We start from the raw sequence: 5,903 nt of genomic DNA, 5'->3' as shown, positions 1-5,903 counted from the left end.
TTGAACCTCTTGCTGCTGCAGAGCATCTACCACCAGCTTCCCCCTCCGGCGTTTTGTGCAAGGGTTTCTTCGATACCTCTGAGGGTCACGTAGCATCGTTGCGGTCAGAGGCTGCCTTACCTCCCACACCGCTCTCTTCCCAGCGACCCTTTAACACACCGTTGAGGTCTCTTGCTCAGATCATGTCATCAGGGACCGCTCCACTTCTTGCTTTTCCGCTGATGAAGGTGCCTCTTAATCAATTAGCTGTGACCGTGAGCAAGCCAGGGGCTCTGAGTCGAGCTATGCCGTTGTTGGGATCAGCAGAAAGGGACTATAGGGATGATACGCGGACTACGGGCAGGCAGAAGATGCTGGCTCAGCAGCTGGAGGCTTGGAGCCTGCCTTGCTTGCTTGGTCCCGTGCGGGTATAGCATGGAAACTCCTTGTGGCATTTTGTCTCCTCCGGAAGGTCTCCAGCTGCGGGCAAGGGGAGAAAGATCACAAGAAATGGAGCAGCACAAGGGTTTTCTTTGCTGGACCTTTCTACCAGCTTCACAAACTCCTCGTGACAACGTTTGTGGGCCCATCCTCCCTGGATTTCTGCAATGTCTTTGTGAACACGATAATATTTTGAGTCTCCACGCTGCTCCACAGAGCCAGGAGCAGATGTTGCGGTTGCTCTGCCAGCAGGGGATGGGATTTAATGTTCTAGGAAATCCCTTCCAGGTCTCCATTCCCAGCGTCCTTTTTCGGAGGGCTTTCCCCACATAGCCGAGCCCACCACCCTCTCCTTTGGGGACAGAGCTCCCAGGAGCTGCCCCTTTTTGTGTCTTGCCATCCAACAGATGGTTTCCGAGCCACCGAGAAATCGTCACCCTCGTTCATGGCGGGAAGGACGGGGCGGGAGGGATTTCTCGTGTCGCGGTTCTTTTGCCGAGTGTGCAGCAAAAGGACAGAGATGCCGATCGTACTGGCTGCTTTGTGTATACCATGTATACTAAACATCGATCTCTGCTGTTTGTGCATCAATAGCAAACCTGAAATAAAACCGTATTTAAAGTTACACCTGGTTCCCGGGGAAGGGAATGTTTGCTCCCGTGTCATTTAGTTGGTGGCTGCAGAGCATTTCTGGTCTTACTGCCTCTTTGAAGCCTCAACTCATTAATTCAAGGGAAAAAAAAAACCAAACCCAACCTTAAAAGCCTAACAGGTTTATTCTGACTTGCTTCTGCTGCAGGGTTTGTTATTGGCAAAAAAAAGCCCTCAGCCTGAAGGAGCCCAGTGGTGGATTATTCGGCACGATCCCCGGGGCTCGCCTGCCCTGGGACATTAAATACACGAGGCTGGTTTGCTTTTAGCCTGAAATCAGGATGCTCTTTTGTCAGGATAACAGCAATATAGGGTTAAACGGATTAACGTAAACTGGAACGATGCTCTCATATCCTGGAACAACCGTGTCTGCACATACCATCCCTTCCCCACCTGCTATTCCCGAGTCACCCGCTCCGTATGCGGACAAACCAGTCTCAGCCCCTTGTCACATCACCTTCAGGGGGTCCAGGAAAAGTGAGGTTGGCTTTATAGCTGAGCCCACCCGGCATGGCTATAGGGTTGCTGGGTGCCAGGAAAACAGCCCACGTTCCTCCTGCCGATTCCCAGCTCGCCCTCCCCGAGCCAGAGCCCTCTTTGCCCCCTTACACTGGGGCCAACAGTGAGATAAAGTCCTGCCCTGTAATGGGACAGGTCTGCCTGATGTCACCCCCTCCAGCTCTCCCCAAATTGCCTGGTATTTTATCTCTTCCCCCCCCCCCCCCCCACCGTCACTCTTGTTTTCTTTGGCAAATTTAATGTGTTTTATTGCGGGGGGCAAGCTCGCTTTGCTTTTCACGGCCATAAAGAAACAAACACGACAGACCCAACCGAGCATCTCACCCCTCGCCAGCTCCTACGGGGGAAATAAAGGATCGATCACCTGCACATCTCCCCACAAAAAAGTTCAGTTTCAGCCCGGATATACCCCACGCTGCAAAGGCACCAGCTGCAAACAGCTTTATTAGGAACAGAGAAGGAGATTTCCACCTGGCACAACATCCCATGCCATAGCTTTCTCCTCGAGTACCCATTCAGGTGCAGAAATCGAAGTTAAAACTAACCCCCTGCTCCTCCAGCACCCGGTGAACAGCCACACTTTCAACCAGGTGCCCTCAAAAATCACCCAGAGAGACAAAAAAACCCACTCAACCCCCAAGGATTTACCTGATGAGGAAGGAAAAAAGAGTGCCAATGCCAGAAACGCTCTCTCAGAGGGAAGGCTAACACTCAGCCAGCTCATAGACTCTTTGCTCAGGGGTCTTCACCCCAGTAAAGCCGGTGGTGACTTAACGGTGCTGAGCCAAACACCGACACCTGGTACCGGGTGGGTGACACAGGTGATGTCCTGCGTTCGTATCAAGCCTGAAGCCGTAAGAACAGGCTCCCGGGGAAAGAGAAGTGATGGGGAGCACCATATGCTGTGTCCAAGGGGAAGGGGTGGCTTTTCCCAGCACCGTGAGATGCTGCCAACCCGACGGCTCTCAGGCTTCCTAGTTTTCTGACAGGGAAAGATTTTGTGTTTTGCTTCCCTTCGCTGTGCATTTGTCTTCTTTGGATTCTCTGATGTCTAATAAAAGGCTGAGCTGGCTGCTTTTCCCTTCAGGGGGACACTGGTGCATCTTCATCTCCAGGCTCCAGCTAACTGTGAAGGAAACCCATAACTTTGAAATCTCAGCTTTTTTTTTTTTTTTTTTTGGGGGGGGGTGGGGGAGGTTAAAATGGGGTTAAAAACAACCAGAGAACTGGAAGTGGGCATGAGACTCGGGCCCTTAGGCCAAACACCCAGCAGAACCCACCAAGCTCCCAGCAAACATCTCAGTCTGGAGAAGGGAGTTCTTCACACCCTGGCAGAGACACAGGGAGGATTTCTGAAATTCCCCTCTGGTAGCATTTTTATTTCCATGTTCCCCGGCTTTGGCACACGGAGAGCACTGTGTGTGTAAAAGGAAAACAATAAACCTAAAAAACCCCCAAACCCTACCAAAAAAGAAAAGACCTCTGCAAGAACAAGTGCATTTACTTCCCCCAGTTATTTTAGCCTCCCATCCACTTTCTTTGCCCTTTTCCTGTGCACTTCCCCAGGCGTCTGCTTTTGGCTACCTTTGGAGAAAGATGCTGCATTAGACAAACCTCAACTCCGACCCAATACACCTTTTCTTACGTTGTAAGCAGTGAAAATGGCACGAAAATGGAATCCACCCCCATGGTCATGACGGGACATCGAGACCTCCAGCCCCCTAAGCTCTTGCAGCAACACATATAACAAGTGCTAAACTCTCTTAACGGCTCCACACGCGGGGGGATTTGCTGAGAATGGAGGTCCTGCGGCGCTCCAGCTGAACCACTGAGTGCTTCGCTCCAAACCCATCCCCGGCTGAGCCCACGGGTTGAAGATGGTTTGGGCAGTGCATCTCCACCACCTTTATGAAACTAAAACCCGATCCCACGGCCGGGACCACTTGCAAATCCGCTTGTTTTCATTTGTCCTGAGCTGAAACTCGAGCAGCTTGAAAAAAAAAAAGGGGGGGTGTGTACCTGAAGTGTTAATGTCAACATGAGCACCATTGTGGTGCTTGTGCCTCCTCTGTCTTTATGGCCCAGGGTGCTTCGATGTGGCCGCCAATCCGCTCCCTGGGGTTGGGATGCTGCCTTGCTATTATTATTGCTGTTATTATTGTTGTTATTATTATTATTTTTGGGGTTTGCCAGGAGACAAAAGCAAAACCAGATGTAGGTTGAACAAACGGACCTAATAGATAACACGTGTCCTGCAGAAAATCTCTCTCAGGGCGGGGGGGGGAATAAACCGCGATGGGCAGCGCATGGCACTGCCGTGCCCTGCGCCGCGTGGGGAAACCGGGGATGCTCACCCGAGGTCGGGGATGTGAATGAAACGTTGACGTGGACCGGGGATGAGAGACCCCCAGCCCCTGCCAGGAAAAAACCTGCTCTCCAAGCAGAAAGGGCCTTTTTTCCCACTCCGGCGGCTCTGAGGATGCGTCAATGATCCTCACCCCGGGTCAGGCACTCGCAGAAAGCCCGGGCAGCTTTTCGGCAGCCGGGCGATGGAGAGGAGCCCCAGCAGCGCCGCGGGACCGGCCGGGGAGGGATGCCAACCCCCCGGCGATGCCGACCTTTGCTGCCTACTCGCAGCAGACTAAACTTCCCCCCGCCGTCCCCTCCCAGCCAGCCAACTGACACGTTCCCACAAGCATTTCTGCTTTTATTATTTTATTTTTTTTTAATATTTTTTTTTTTCCTAATTAGACAATGCGGGTCAGTGCCAAATTTGTCCGGCCAACTCTAATCTGGCAAGCAGAGCCTGTAGATTTCTGGCGAGCAAACTCCCACCTCCTTATTGACCAGTGGCAGGAGCCGGATTTTATCTTTTTGGAGGTCCCCATCACACGCTTTCGCTCCTATAAATGCATAATCCTCGAAGAAGCGATGGCAGAAGGAGAGAGACGGCGTTCGTCGGCTGAGGACTGCATCAGCATCTCCGAAGGAGCGAGCTGAGTAAATCAGGCAGCTGTTAAAGATTATAATCCTTAACTAGGTAAAGCCCTGGGAAATTGCAGCCATGGGGTGAGCGGTGAGAGCTTTCCAGCCGACTCCCGGGGAAGGTGCTGCGTTTGGATTTAGCCTAATTAATATCAAGTTCAGCCAAGCAAACCTGGGAGGCGGATGGTCTCCCAAATGGTTATTTAATGAGGTTTGATTATTTATTTTTTAAAGCATTGGTTTTGGGGTTTTTTTGGGTTTTTTTTTTTTTTTTTTTTTTTTTTAACCCCTTGTAAATGAATTTAGCACTGGTGAGAGGTGTTGGATTGACGGCTCTGGAAATACAAGCCCTCAAGGAAAAATGTTTTGGAGTCACGGAAGGAACAACACTGTACGTAATCCAGGCGTGAGGGTAATTATTTGCAGTAACAGCTGCTTTTTTGCTCTAAAACCAAAAAAATAGAGACCGCGGGGGTTTGACAGAGCATCTGAGACACTTTCAGGTGGCCGAAGCATCGAGCACGGCCGGAGCTGGCTGAGCAATACACTGTCCCTGAGCCACCGAGGCACTCGGGGCCACGTTTCGGTGCTTAATTGCCGTTCATGCTTAAATACCGCACATTTTTCTCAGCCCTTAAGCATGTTCTTGATTTCGAGCAGGCACTTCAACACCTCCCGGCTCGGTACAGCCTGTAAGCAAAGCAACTTCACACACATGCTGGAAGTTTACACCGAGGCTGAATCAAAAAGCCTTTGGGGTGTACAGAGCTGAGAAAATATCCTAAATATATCCCCCCCACACACACACATCACAGAAGAGGCTTTTTAAATTTATTTATTTTATTTTTCTTGCTAATATACTGCTTCGGCCTTTTCTGCAACTCTGTATCGTTCGGAATATTTTCAAAGAGCAGCGTCCAGGCTCCGAATAGCAGAAACACATGTTCCCAAAATTATGGTCACTATAGGGACCACATCATCATGACAGAGATAATTAAGGCTCTCTGTGTTCTCGATGACATATGTTGGCCAGAAACAGCCCCATACGCTATAGAAACACAGGCGAGAGCGTTTTTGGAAAGGACACCTGGACAAGGGCTGGAGGGGAAGATGCAGTGAGGTGATGAGTAAAGAGTAGACTGAGTCTACTTAAGCCTGGTCTGTCTGTGCATCTTAACAAATCCTGGGCAGTTTGGGGAAAAAAGCCCAATATCCCCACACTAGATGTGAAGTGAAATTAGGGAGACTAAAGGCCACATCTTCATCCACAGAATTATAGAATCATAGATGGTTTGGGTGGGAAGGGACCTTAAAGACCATCTCGTTCC

Source organism: Charadrius vociferus, unplaced genomic scaffold, assembly GCF_000708025.1.
Source record: "Charadrius vociferus isolate BGI_N301 unplaced genomic scaffold, ASM70802v2 scaffold858, whole genome shotgun sequence".
NCBI classification, from domain to species: Eukaryota; Metazoa; Chordata; class Aves; order Charadriiformes; family Charadriidae; genus Charadrius; species Charadrius vociferus.
Note: the sequence above shows the minus strand (reverse complement) of the source record.